Source organism: Microcaecilia unicolor, chromosome 5, assembly GCF_901765095.1.
Source record: "Microcaecilia unicolor chromosome 5, aMicUni1.1, whole genome shotgun sequence".
NCBI lineage: Eukaryota > Metazoa > Chordata > Amphibia > Gymnophiona > Siphonopidae > Microcaecilia > Microcaecilia unicolor.
This window is the reverse complement of record NC_044035.1, coordinates 260037052-260052431: the sequence shown is the minus strand read 5'-3', so window position 1 is coordinate 260052431 and position 15380 is coordinate 260037052.

The window sequence follows — 15380 nt, the reverse complement described above, 5'->3', positions numbered from 1 at the left end:
TCCTTCACTGGAACACCTGCCCCGGGCCATCTGGGGAAGCAGGTGGCATGCTTTGATCCACTGATGCCTGTACCTCCTCTCCATGCTTAGTTCAGGCACATGAACTGAGCATACACTGGGGGTGCAGACATTGGCAGATGGAAATGTGCAGCTGACTTTCCTAGTGTTGACAAGACCTAGGGCTTCTGGAACAAGACATCTTCAGCTGACAGGGCTTGGGGATCCCTGCCAGCTACACTGAGGGTATGGGCCTGAACCCAAAGTGTGTGGCTATGTGTGGGAAGGGGTCCAAAGTATGTGGGCCCCTTCCCACTCTGGCCCACTTGTGGCTATGCCGCTGAAATAAACTGGCCAATTTACTGAAAAATGGCCTGTGCTGTTGTAGGCGCGTGTATTGGACGCGCACAGGTCTATTTTTAAGCGCGCCTGCAAACAGGCCTTTTATTTTTGGCCAAAAATGGATGTACAGCAAAATAAAAATTGGCGTGCATCCATTTTGGGCCTCAGACCTCACCACCACCCATTGACTTAGCAGTAAGGTCTCACACGTTAACCGGGCGGTAATCATCGGCTTGCGTACACTGCCAATTACCGCTCGGTTAGCGCCACATGGTGGAAATTAAAAAATATTTTCTGCCATATGTATTGGACATGCGTAAAAAATGGAATTACCGCCCAGGGTATGTGGTAGCCAGGCGGTAGTTCCAAATTGACATGCGTTGGATGCGTGTAGGCGCCTACGGGCCTTAGTAAAAGACCCCCGTAGATTGTGAGCCCACTAGTGGCAGAGAAAGTACCTGTAATATGTAAACCACTTTGGTTGTATCACAGAAAGGCAGGATATCAAATCCATGACCCTTACTCATAACCTTACCTCATGCACACACATACTTTTCACTCTGTGGACTTGGGTGAATTTTCACAGTTAAAGTGCGCGTGTATTTCGGCTTTAAAAATTCTCTCAGGGTAACTGGGCACTTAAATGTCCACCTTGCTCTTTATCATGCACAAGTTTAAGGTTAATTTGTATGTATACAACTGAATTTCCAAAAGTCTCCTGATTTCAAACCCCTTCCTAATTGTGCCCTCAGGAACCCTGTGTTCAGCCCGGTCAAAGTTAAGAGCATACAGGTTATTTGTGCTTAACTTTACCTGAATATTGGGCAGGCAATTTTATAAAAGCGTATTGCTTTGCCTGGAGACATACTTTTGAAATTAACCTCCTTTTTCCAGAGTAAAATGTCTCTTATGTTTCTCTGTATAGTGCTGCACTACAAGGTGTGTGTAAACGAGTTCATATATTTTCATGAAGGTGGGGGGGGGGGGGGGGGGGGGAAGTTATCAATGTGGGCTACATTTAAGATGGGTTATTTTACCACAAGTCATGTTGTTTTAGCACAGGGTCCAATTTATATAGTCAATTCTTGAGTGGGTCAAGTGGGCCCAAAAAAGAAGCGGGAAATCTCTTTCCATAGGATGGAGTACCTGCCACACATCTAGGATATCAAAAATGTTACACAACAAGGGAACCCCTTTTGAATTGTCAATTTTTTCAGTGCCTTGTGTATAGGTTTTATCTAGAGAGGGGTCCACAAGTCTATTAAAGTTACTTTTGGAAGAGAGTCAAATGTCTGTAGGTGGTTAAAGTATTGAAAAATTGTTTGCTATATTAGGAGCATAAACATTGCACAGTAAAAGTGGTTGTCATTCCAGCACCATCTCTGCTATTATGAAATGACCCTCATTGTCTGTAATCACCTGTTTCTTCTCTATTAAGAGACCTTTTCTGAACAAGATAACAACCCCAGCTTTCTTAGAGACTGTAGGGGCCACGCTGTAGTCCACTACACACTAAGTTTGGCATGTTTTTGAAAAAACTAAGTAGGTCTCCTTGAGAAGTGCTATAGCTGCCTTCTGCCTATTGAGAGACTGCAATATTTTCTATTGTTTTATAGATGAGGATATACCCCCAACATTTCATGATATGATCTTAATGGTCATATGTGTCTAGTATAATATGTGTGTATTTAGGACCTGACAACCTCTCAGGGATGGCAAATACTGCCCATGGGAGAGCCGTCTCAGCCCCTGGCTCCCCAGTCCAAAGCTCAACCAAGAGTGGATTAATCTTCCACCCTGTTAGGGTGCCTCCCAGTCCTCCATACTCAACAATGAAACTTTGTAAGCATGACAGTACAACAATAAACTCCCCCCACCAGATTATCTCCCATCCACTGCTCCGTCAGCTCCTTCTCCCTCTCTCTCTCTCTCCCTCCCCCTCACACTCCACCCCCCTCTCCCATCCCAATCAGATTCCTCTTCCCCCCAGTCCTGCAAGACAAACCAACTCTAATCACCCCCCCACATCCCCTGATGCAAAGAGCAACCTAAGAATGAGCAGCACATACAATGTACTTAATTGATAAACAGGCTCATTTTCTGGGCAGACTGCATAATGATCCTTGATCAAAGGGGATTGGGTTTTTGGTTTTAGTTGTTTTGACATCATACTTCAACACCAACCAGTCACTCGAGGTAATCCAAGTTCCTCGAAACAAGGTTAAGCCCCAATCCGCTGGGTATTTCAAGTGGTCATAGCAGCATCTGGGTCTCTGACTGTACTCTTGTAGTCCCAGGCACTAAGTTGACAATTGGAACTGTGCACCAATCTCATAGACTAACTGAATAGAATATGAAGCAATCTGAGAGTCCCCCTTGGAGGCCAAGAAGCCCAGGGACACCAATTTTTAAAAAGAGTTCCAGGGGTGATCCGGGAAACTTCAGATTGGTAAGCTTGATGTCAGTGCCAGGCAAAATGGTAGAAACTATTATAAAGAACAATATTACTGAACACATAGACAGACATGGGATAATGACACAGAGTCAACATGGATTCAACCAACAGAAGTCTTGCCTCACTAATTTGCTACATTTTTTTGAAGGCATGAATAAACATATGGATAAAGGTGAACCAGTTGATATAGTGTATCTAGATTGTCAGAAGGCTTTTGATAAAGTCCCTCATGAAAGGCTCCTGAGGAAATTAAAAATCTATGGGATAGGAGGCAATTTTTTTTCTTTGTGGATTAGGAACTGGTTAAAAGATAGAAAAAAAGAGATCAGGGTCAAATGGTCAATTTTATCAATGGTGGAAGGTGGAGTGCCGCAAAGATCTGTACTGAGAGCAGTGCTTTTAAGATATTTATAAATGTTCTGGAACTGGGAAGGATGAATGAGGATCAATTTTGCTGATGACACAAAAGCTGGAAGACTGGGTATCCAAATGGCAGATGAAATTTCATGTGGACAAATGCAAAGTGAAGCACATTGGGAAAAATAACCCAAATTATAACTACATGATGCTATGATGTTCCACATTAGTAGTCACAACTGAGGAAAAGGATTTAGGTGTCATTATGGAAAACACGTTGTCATTTTTTGCTCAGTGTGCAATGGCACCTGGCCGGTTAAATGATACTTAGCCAGTTATCTGGCAGTATTTAGCGGGATATAGCTGGCTGGTTCCCGCTGAATATTGCTGGTTAGCACCTAGCAGATAGCCGGTTATATCGCACAATGTAATCAGCTATCTGCCAATTTTTGGCGCATTGCCGGCTAAGTTTGACAGCCAAATTTGGCCACGTCAATAGCAGGCTTTTCTTTGGTCGATTCCAACTTAACTGGCCAGCACTGAATATCGGCTTGGCTGGTTAAGTTGGAACCAGCCCAAAATAAACTGGATATTTAATGCCAGTCACCAGAAACGGTCACCGGAAGTGCCCACTGTAGGAGGCAGCCTGCCTACCTCCCATAGCTGAATATCGGCCTTTAAGATAATACAATGCTGAACAGCTCTAAGCTTGAGACTCATCCACTTGTGTGCTTGATTAAATACTACTTGTCAATAGAAAAAGCAATGTTGCTTAACTAAAATAAGTGTTTTCCATAGATAGCAGGACTGATAAGGCATACAGTTCCTCCCACCTCCTCAAGAGCTGTCTCAATGTTTGAGCTTGGAAACCAACTGAGGAGCTGAGGAGACCTCTGCATGCAGGAAGGGCTGTGCATGTTCAGAACTTGGCATTAAGTTTTGAGTTCTGGGAGAGCAGTTATGTCCTAGCGCCATTGGATGACATCACTCATTTGTGTGCCTTATTAATCCTGCTGTCTATGGACAACATCTGTTATAGGTGAGCAACATTGTTTTTCTTTTTATCTTTCCATTTGTGAAGCTTTTTTCACACATAAAACTTTGTATATTTATACCTCATTTAAATTCCACTAAGGCCGTATCTACAGAAGTCTCATTCACATGCGAAACAGGAGCTCGCTGTCTAAAAATGCTGATATATGTATAAAAAAAAGTTAAAACACATAGATAGGAAAGGTTTTTTTGAGACTCATGAGGATGCTCGCCAGTCAGTTTACATAAAGAAAATTCATTTTCAAGAGTAAACGCTGAGCAGCACGATACCTACTATAAAATATGTAGTTGAGTTATTGAGCGTCTGAAGTCTTTTCATCTCATTAATTACAAAATTGGAGTTAGATAAGAAGGCTTTTGTGTAAACAGTGAATTGTGAATGATATTTATACCTCAGACACATCGCCCATAAATCTCACTCTTTGGGACAACCCACCCTTGGCATCTCTGGTTTGTATCAGAGGCAATAGAGGGTGAAAAAGACTTGCCCAGCTTCTTTGGTTCTTAGTTTACTGCTCTAACCACTAGGCTACTCCATTCAAAGTATGAACTTGCATAGTCACCATGATCACTCACAACCTGCTAGTGACTCTACAAGCACAAGAACCATATACAACTTTTAGAGAGATGAAGTGTTGGGTAAAGGCCATGAATGAAGATTCTGGGGAGGGGTGACATAAGGCAGGGAAAAATGAATATGACTCGGAGGGTAGAGTGATAAAAGAAGTAAATGGGTGTCAGTGATAGGGGCCCACAAATTATTGCTTGCCCAGGGCCCAGTTGTGTTAATCCAGTTCTGGTCAAACTTCAAAATTTCATGGTGATCTAAGCCTACTCACAATACTATAAAAGGAAATGATCACATACCTACTTAATAGAGGCCCAAAACAAACACAACTATCCAAACATGGGAGGCTTTCCAAAACATGTGATATTCTGGCATTGCTTGACTGGTAAATAAACACAAGTGCTATTGATTTTTCACTGATGAAGAGGAAACATCCTTACATGTGTCCCTTAAAATTGTACAGATTATCCATAAGCATCACTGGACACTTTTTCTTCATTCATAATTTGCAAATATGTTTTTAAAGAGTGACTTATATGAGAGATATATGAACTTGTAATTAAAGTTATGCCCATCTGAGTTACCTGTACCTCAGGGTTCTTTGCAACATATTCTAGACAGTTTATCATTGATTGGGCATTTTAAATACAGCCTTTGTTTGGCCTGCAGTATTATGACACGGATAAAAGAATTTCTTAATCTTGACTAGATGGCTGTATCCTTTACATCATTTTCAACATGTGCTACTACTTTTTTGATTTATATTAGTTTATGTTTGTGCCAAAAGATTTATGTAAGAAAAATAAGAGCTTTCCATTCATGCATCAGTGAAAAGTCAATGAATGGAGATTACTCTTGAATCACACGTATTTAAATTTGATCACATATTTGACTCTTTAACTTAACCATAATTATATAATTTTTTTTGTGAGGAGGAGAAAATGCTTTAAACATGTGATGGAGGGAGCAGATGTTTCATTTACAGTGTTTGGAACCAGATGGAGTGAAATTTTCCATTGAGCAGGGTTTCTCTTTTTATGTTGGTCATTTTCTAAAAACTGTATTTGAGTATTTTGATAGATTTTTTTAACATTGTTTAAAGAACTTCTTTCATCGGTGAGATACTTGGGTTTATTTACCAATCAGGAGAGGCCAATTTTTCACATCTTGGAAAGCCTCCTGCTATTGCTTAATTTGGATAGTTGCAGCTTTGGGTGCGTGCCTTTTCAGTTTCTACCTCACCGTGGAATGTCCCTTAATCGTACTCGTTTTTGAAGGAATAAACAACCATTGTCTATTTATTTAACCATTCAACCCCATTCATAACCTCTATCATATTCCCTTTCAGTTGGCTCTTCTCCAGGCTGAAGAGTCCTAACGTCTTTAGTTTTTCTTCCTAAGACAATAATTTCATTCTCTTTATCATTTGTGTTGTTTTTCTCTATACCTTTACTAGTCCCTTTGTATCTCTTTTGAGATGGGGCAAACAAAACCACACACAGTATTCAATATATGTATACGAAAGTATTATGACATTCTCCACTTTATTCCTTTATTTCCAAATAGTTCCTAATAATTGCTTCTTGACCATCATCACACACTGAATTGAGGATTTGAAGCATTGTCCTCAGTGACTCCAAGATTTCAGCATTAAGGGGCCCTAACCAAACTGTGGTAAAAAGTGGCCTTAGCGCATCCTCAAAATGGGTGATTCCAGCGCTCTAAGGTCATTTTCACCGCAGGGGTAAAATGGCCGAATTTTCTATTTTCACTATCAATACCCATAAGTACATAAGTATTGCCATACTGGGAAAGATCGAAGGTCCATCAAGCCCAGCATCCTGTCTCCAGCAGTGGCCAATCTAGGTTACAAGTATCTGGCAAGATCCCAAAACGGTACAATACATTTTATGCTGCTTATCCTAGAAATAAGAAGTGGATTTTCTCTAAGTCCATTTTAATAATGGTCTATGGACTTTTCTTTTAGGAAGCTATCCAAACTTTAAAATCCTGCTAAGCTCACTGCTTTTACTACATTCTCTGGTAAAGAATTCCAGAGTTTAATTACACGTTGAGTGAAGAAATATTTTCTCTGATTCATCTTAAATTTACTACTTTGTAGCTTCATTGCGTGCCCCCTAGTCCTAGTATTTTTGGAAAGAATAAACCAGCGATTCACGTCTACCCATTCCACTCCACTCATTATTTTATAGACCTCTATCATATCTCCCCTCAGTCGTCTTTTCTCCAAGCTGAAGAGCTCTAGCCGCTTTAGCCTTTCCTCATAGGAAAATTGTCCCATCCCCTTTATCATTTTCGTCGCCCTTCTCTGCACCTTTTCTAATTCCACTATATCTTTTTTGAGATGTGGTGACCAGAATTGCACACAATATTCGAGATGCAATCGCACCATGGAGTGATTCAAAGGCATTATAATGTCCTAATTTTTGTTTTCCATTCCTGTCCTAATAATATCTAACATTCTATTTGCTTTCTTAACCGCCGCTGCACACTGAGCAGAGGGTTTCAACATATCATCAACGATGACGCCTGAAATCAGTCTACGAAATGACCAAATTCCGCAAACTCTGGAAAACTTATCTCTTCGACAAAATATATCATAAAGAACAACATGTGTAACTCTACTTTCTTTAAGTTACCCAGGAATGTTCTTTAATGTCTTCTGCCTTCACATTATCATGCACCTAATGTCTATGGCTTTAACACTATCATGTATTTTACCATCATGTAACCAAAACTTTTGCTAAAACAAATGTATACTCTTTTCTATTTCTAATATTATGTATTTCACCATCATGTACCCATGTACTCGCTGTAAAACCAAATGTACATTCTTTTCTATTTCCAGTATCCACGATGAATTGTAAGCCACATTGAGCTTGCAAAAAGGTGGGATAATGTGGGATACAAATGTAATAATAATATTAATAATAATAATAATAGATCCATTTCCTGGTCGGTGATTTCTAATGTGGAACCTTGCATTACATAGTTTGGGTTCCTGTTTCCCACATGCATCACTTTGCACTTGCTCACATTAAACATCACCTGTCATTTGGATGCCCAGTCTCCCAGTCTCGTAAGGTCCTCTTGTAATTTTTCATAATCCTCTTCCGATTTAACAATTATGAATAACTTTGTGTCATCAGTAAATTTAATTACCTCACTATTTACTCCCATCTCTAGATCATTTATAAGTATGTTAAAAAGCAGTGGTCCCAGCACAGACCCCTGGGGAACCCCACTATCTACCCTTCTCCATTGAGAATACTGACCATTTAACCCTAATCTCTTTTTTCCCATCTTTTAACCACAATAGAACACTACCTCCTATCCCACGACTCTCCAATTTCTTCTGGAGTCTTTATTTATTTATTTGTAGCATTTGTATCCCACATTTCCCCACCAATTTGCAGGCTCAATGTGGCTTACATTTGCCGTAGTGGCGGTTGCCATTTCCGGGTAACAGAATTACAAATGGTATTGCGTTAAGGTGCATACATACATGGTAACATACATGGAACATAATATATATGGAACAGATCATGGTATATATATATACCATGTGCATACATACATGGTAGAGAAGAATACATTATGGTACTTTGTCAAATGCCCTTTCAAAATCCAGATACACAATATCAACTGGCTCACCTTTATCCACATGTTTATTCACACCTTCAAAGGAATGCAATAGATTGGTGAGGCAAGATTTCCCTTCACTAAATCCATGTTGGCTTTGTCTCAATAATCCATGCTTTTGAATATGCTCTGTAATTTTGTTCTTTATAGTAGTCTCTACCATTTTGCCAGGTACCGACGTCACGTTCACCAGTCTATAATTTCCAGGATCACCTCTGGAACCTTTTAAAAAAAATCTGCATTATATTGGCCACCCTTCAATCTTCTGGTACCATGATTGATATTAGAGATAAATTATATATTACTAACAATAGTTCTGCAAGTTCATTTTTCAATTCTATTAGTACTCTGGGATGAATACCATCTGGTCCAGACAATTTGCTACTCTTCAATTTGTCAAATTGCGCCATTATATCCTCCAGGTTTATAGAGATTTCATTCAGTTTTTCTGAATTGTCAGTTTGGAATACCATTTCTGGCACTGTTATATCTCCGAAATCTTTCTCGGTGAAGGCTGAAGCAAATCATTCATGCAATCTCTCCACTATGGCTTTGTCTTCTCTGAGTACCCCTTTTACTCCTTGGTCATTTAGCGGTCCAACTGATTCTTTTGCCGGCTTCTTGCTTTTAATATACCTAAAATATTTTTTTACTATGTGTTTTTGCCTCCAACACAATTTTTTTTAAAGTCCCTCTTTGCCTTCCTTATCAGTGCTTTTCATTTGACTTGCCATTCCTTATGCTATTTCTTATTATTTTCAGTTGGATCCTTCTTCTGTTTTCTGAAGGATTTTCTTTTAGCTCTAATAGCTTCCTTCACCTCTCTTTTTAACCATGCCAGCTGTTGTTTGGTCTTTTTTCCTCCTTTTTTTAATACATGGAATATATTTGGCCTGATATAAATTTTTGACCTTTGCAGCTGCTCTTCTAATTTTGTTTTCACTGTTCCTCTCATTTTATCATAGTCTCCTTTTTGAAAGTTAAATGCTAACATATTATATTTCCTGTGTGTATTTACTCCAAAGCCGATATCAAATCTGTTCATATTAGGGGAGTAGCCAGACCTTGATGAAGGGGGGCAGAGCCAAAGGTGGGTGTGCACATTATGGCCCACTTCTCAGTTGCCACCCCCCTGACGCTCCAACCGCCGCTGCCCCTGTCGCCACACCCTGCCGCGGCATGATGGGACTTTGGCTGGTGGGGATCCCCAACCCCCACCAGCTGAAGCATTTGTCTTGTGCTGGTCTTGCATTGCCTGCCCTCCTCTGTTCTCAGTTGCACCACGCACACTCATTTTAAGGAAACTGAGCATGTGCGAACTGTTGAGCACACTCAGTTCCACTAAAACGAGCATGCATGGCATGACTGAGAAGAGCAGGGTAGGCAATGTGGCGAGACCAGTGCAGGACAATACTTCAGCTGGTGGGGTTGGGGACCCCCACCAGCCAAACCAGGGGCCCCAGACCAATTTGGGGGACTCAGGACCACATGGTCCCCCATAGCTACACCACTGTTATTATGATAACTGTTATCAAGCGACCCCAGCACCATTACCTCCTGCACCAGACCATGCGCTCCACTAAGGACTAGGACTAGAATTTTTCCTCCTCTTGTTGGCTCCTGTACTAGCAGCTCCATAAAGCAAGGTTAATGGTCCTGTCAGGAGGTAACTGGGAGGGGCCTGCAGTTCCAGAGAGCCATAAATCTAAGCATATCAGGAATGCCTGGAGGGATGGGGCAGGGCAAAGGCAAATATGTATGAGAGAAGGGCCCTGGGAGAAGCAGAGAAGGAAAATGCTCAGCCTGGTGCTTCCTAGGAAAGATACTCCCAATCAATGAAGAGAAATTCCATACCCCTTAGACTCATGTGGAAACAGACAGAAGGATCGGCTTGAGTGAAGAAGTGATCCCCACGGGTGGCTATGTACATGAGTTTACTTAAGGAGTATGTTTGTTGATACTGAAAGAAGTCTCAGAAGCAGTGCGGGTGGACCACAAAGGAATAGTGGTGCAGAGGGAGGTTGCTGCTTATCAAACCTGAAGCCTGACCAGGTCTTGAAAGAAGAGAGCATCTTTCTTGGTGAAATAAATGACTATTTCTTTCCTTGCATATGTGAGAAGAAGAACATAGCCCCAGGGTGGTGGAGGACTGGGCTGAGCTCTTAGGAGCACTGCTATAGAAGCTGGAAGCAGTGGTTTGTTTTAGGACCATTAAAACAGTTAAAACTGCTGAGAAGTACAAAGATTTTCAAGTGAAGATTGTTCTTGCAGATATATTTGTAATCAGACTTGCATACCTCATGGGTCAGTAGTCTGAGAACCTTTTGCAAGTGTGACTCCCCCTGAAGATGTCCTTGTCTTGGGGCAGTGGGAGGAAGGATTTTCAGTGTGGTCACTAAACCAAGGAGGGTTGGGATTGCCAGCTTAGTGGATGGATTTGGTAAGAGCCAGTCCATTTGACAGGGCCAAGAAGTAATAAAAGAGACTGTCTGTGAAATTGAGGTTTTTGGTTGCCCACCCCCACCGAGACCCTAGTACCGAGAGGGAAGAACTGGACACAAGAGGGAGGACTTCTGGATTATATAGTGGATGAAGCCCCTGCTACAGAGTAGAGGGTGCCTGAAGGGAGTTCCCAACTTGACAAGAAGGAGAGCTCAGGGGGAAAAGTCATCCCAGGAGAGCCTCACTTCTGGCAGGACATTCAGTGAGTATTTGGAGGGGATTCCTGAACTGGGAAGAGACAGGGATGAAAGAGAAACAGTGCAGCTGATGTACAATGATTGTCCATGTTAAGTTTAGCAATGAAAGGAGACTGTGTCTGAAGCAGATCTGAAATTGCTATAGTCCTTGGCTGTACAGATTAATTTGCGTTTTGAACTCTTTTCAAGTTACTGTTAAGTAAAACCGGTCTGAAATTTAATCCAACAATTCCTGGTGGTCTTTTGAATGAGAATGGACTTGAGAGTGCCGAGAGAAGAGTACTGTTTGGCCTACCAGGATTTAGCCTGGCTCGGCCTGCACCCAGCTCACTTGAAGTCTCTCCATCTGTTTTATGACCCCTGGTTCCGAGTACCTGAGCCAGGGGAGCACAGCTGGCAGCCCTGATTGAGGGGCGAGCCAGGGGTCACACAAGTTTGGCTGTTGGAACTCAAATGGGGACAGTTGTGATTAACACTGGGATAGAATTCTGGAAGCAAGTGTCAAAACCTGAAATGGATATAGCGTAACCACATTTTGAGAAGCTGCTAACATACTGGGACAGTACCATAGTTCTAATAAAACTGTCTTATGGACATAAAGTGCTTTGAGTGTGTTTAAGGCTAGAATACAGGGCTGCTTTGGTTGAAAGTAAATGCTGGAGTGGAGTGTTCTCTAGATTGGCTTGGACTCGGAGGAAAAGAAAAGCCCATATCTCCTGGAAAAGCACTGTCAGGAATTCAAGTGTCTGGCCTCTACAACCACCATCACAGTACACCTACCTTCAAACTCCATACCATCAGATTTAGATGCTAGTTTGTACAATAGTACATAGTCAGAATATAGGCATTTTTGCATATATGCTGGTATTTTGGTCATTTACATGTGTTCTTGGTACCTAAATATAGGCCCACTGTTGCAGAATTACCCTCAGAATGCCCACATAAATGTTTTTGGAAATTGCCCTGTTCATATGCGGAATGCAAGCACTTCCCTGGTCAGTCTGAGGCTTATTCGCTGCTGCTCTGGCATCTTTATGAAATCCTTAAGGAAAAGCTGTTAACAGGAACTGAGTCATTTCAATGCCATGTCAGTTCTTCTGAACACACTAGAGGATCATTTTGAGTCATTCAGCTTTGAGACAGAGATAATCCCATCCTTTTAATGTTGATTATATGTTGCATCACATGGAATGACAAGGCACAAGTTCCAGGGGCAACTGCTCATAAAATTTACAGGCAACCTATCTCAAGATAACTACCATGAGAGGAAGAAAGATCTTTCGGGAGAGGCAATGCATCATTTTTGGAGAAGAACTCTCCACCCTATAAGATCTCAAAAGCTCAGAGGGACCCCCCCCCCCCTCCACATAGCATCAAAAGGATTGTACTGCCAGTTCTGGTGGATGTTCAGTAATAAAGATCAGGTTGTTAATCAAAATTGTACAAGCTGTCAGTAAAAACATCTTTTCAGAGTTTGCAGCCCTGGATCACATGCTTCTAACATGGAAATACATGAAGGAATGAAATCACTTGCAAAAGTAAGGACTTAGTACAAAACCCACCAGGGCGTCTCTCAGAGTGTGAGCAGATGTGTGAGGCTTCAGCCAGATAATCTGTGAGCAATGCAGCAGCAGGTTTATACCCCTGCCTGACTCCCATCCCCATAAAAATAGCATGGCACTGCAGACAGGACTGGTGTTAGACATTCAGGGGCCCAGGCCAGGGCAGAAACTGGGGAGGGGACCTGAAAGCTGGCCTTCAGCCTATGCCTCCTTGAGGCAGTCTTGGGGCCCATGGCAATTGATATGAGGGCCCAGGGCAATTGCCCTGTTTGCCAACCCCTGACTACAGCAGATGATGAAAACAAGGGACTCGCAGAGAAGGATGGCTGCCTGTAGCAATGTCACCTCAGGATGTGTACAGTACAACCAAAAACAAGTTCAGTTCATTTGCTGATTCTCTGAATTGTTCCCAATTTTCTTGTGTTATTTTGGTTGTTTTTTTTCCATGCATTCAGTTTAAATGTGCACCTTGTGTGTGTGTGTGCACAAGTACTTTTTGCACAATGTAAATTGATTGTATGTGCATTAGTTTGTAGGTAGGTGAGCATACACACAATTTACATCCACTTGTAGGGGGTAATTCTACAAAGACGACCTAAAGTTAGGCGCCAGGTTGATGCGCATTAAGCGCAAATTCTCTAATGGCAGTTGTGTGCGCCATTGCCATTATAGAATACTAGCGCAAGTCCATATTTATGTGCCTAACTTTAGGCGTGAACACTTATATTAGCTTAATAGCTGGCATAAAGTTTTGTGCCTAATTGTGGGCATTCTATAACCCAACTGTTTAACTGCCTGACATACCCCCGAACTGCCTGTGCCCCTCCAAGGTTCACTCCTCCATGAAATTTGAGCGTGCAAATTATAGAATACTGACTAAGAGCACTTGTGTGTAACTGTCAATTAGCGCCAATTAGCAGCAATTAGCACCGATTATACCAAATCATTGGTTGTTAAGGCCAAATAGCGACTAATTAATTCATTAAGTTATGCGTGCAACTGACCTTACTCTATACGTTGCATGTGCAAATTTGCTTGCTAGTCAGAAATTTGGGCATGCAACTTTTCTCGAACTAGGGCGAACATGTTTACGTGCCCAAATGAACAAAATGCACGCTCATGACTGCACATCCCTGTGGCACAGGCATTCCTGTGCAGGGTCCAGTCTGTTTTCCAGACTGCTACATGGAACAGACGTTCATTAGGCTACACAATTCCCGTGCAGACAGTCTGAAGTTCTTGCCAGATGAGCGTTGATCTAGCAGAAATAAAACAAGCAGTGTTCTGCAGCATGTGTTTCCTAATTACAGCAGTTCCTCTGTATATCAAACAGGCTGTGAGCCATCCGGTTTGTTTGTTTTCAAGCAGGTTTCTTGTTACAGCAGAGTTTGGCTAATACTCTGCGACATTTACTTTGTATGATGTGAGGGTGAGGTGTCCTGTAGCTTAAGATAGCCTAAAGGGAAGCCCCCCGATACTCAAATGCCATTTAACTGGCCAGGAACAGCTTCAGACTGGTTAAATAGCGCTTAACTGGCTATCCACAAATATTCAGCGGGAGATAGCCGGTTATCTCCCGCTGAATATTCCTGGTCTGCACTTAGTGGCTAACCGGTTGTATCATGCAATATAACTGGCTATCTGCTAATATTCAGCGCATCGCTGGGTAAGTTTGGCAGCCAAATCAGGCCGCAAAATAGCAGGCCTATCTTTAGCCGGTTTAAACTTTAACTGGCCAGCGCTGAGTATTGGCTTGGCTGGTTAAGTTTAAACCAGTCAAAAATAAACCGATATACAATGCCAGTCACCGGAAACAGCTCGGCATTGAATATCTGATCTTACTGCTGACCGCGGGAGTAAGCCAGGCTGCCTCCCATGGTCTGAATGTCAGCCCCAAGGTGCCTGGCCTGGTGCAGCATCTTCTGCTAGGCAGTATCATATACTAACAATTCCCTATAGAAATCTATACATATGAGGTGATATGAGCAACCAATGATGATGAATAAAAAGAGATGTGAGCCTGATGTTGGTGCTGGGCAAAATGGTCGAGACTATTATAAAGGACAAATTACAGAGCATATTCAAAAGCATGGATTAATGAGACAAAGCCAACAAGGATTTAGTGAAGGGAAATCTTGCCTCACCAATCTACTACATTTCTATGAGGGGGTGAACAAACATGTGGATAAAGATGAGCCAGTCAATATTGTGTATCCGGATTTTCATAAGGCATTTGACAAAGTACCTCATGAAAGACTCCAGAGGAAACTGGAAAGTCATGGGATAGGAGGTAGCTTCCTATTGTGGATTAAACACTGGTTAAAAGAAAACAGAGAGTAGGGTTAAATGGTCAGTATTCTCAATGGAGAAGGGTAGATAGTGGGGTTCCCCAGGGGTCTGTGCTGGGACCGCTGCTTTTTAACATATTTATAAATGATCTAGAGATGGGAGTAACTTGTGAGGTAATTAAATTTGCTGATCACACAAAGTTATTCAAAGTTGTTAAATCGCAAGATGATTGTGAAAAATTACAAGAGGACCTTACGAGACTGGGAGACTGGGCATCTAAATGGCAGGTGACGTTTAATGTGAGCAAGTGCAAAGTGATACATGTGGGAAAGAGGAACCCGAATTATAGCTACGTAATGCAAGGTTCCACATTAGGAGTCACTGACCCAGTGGCG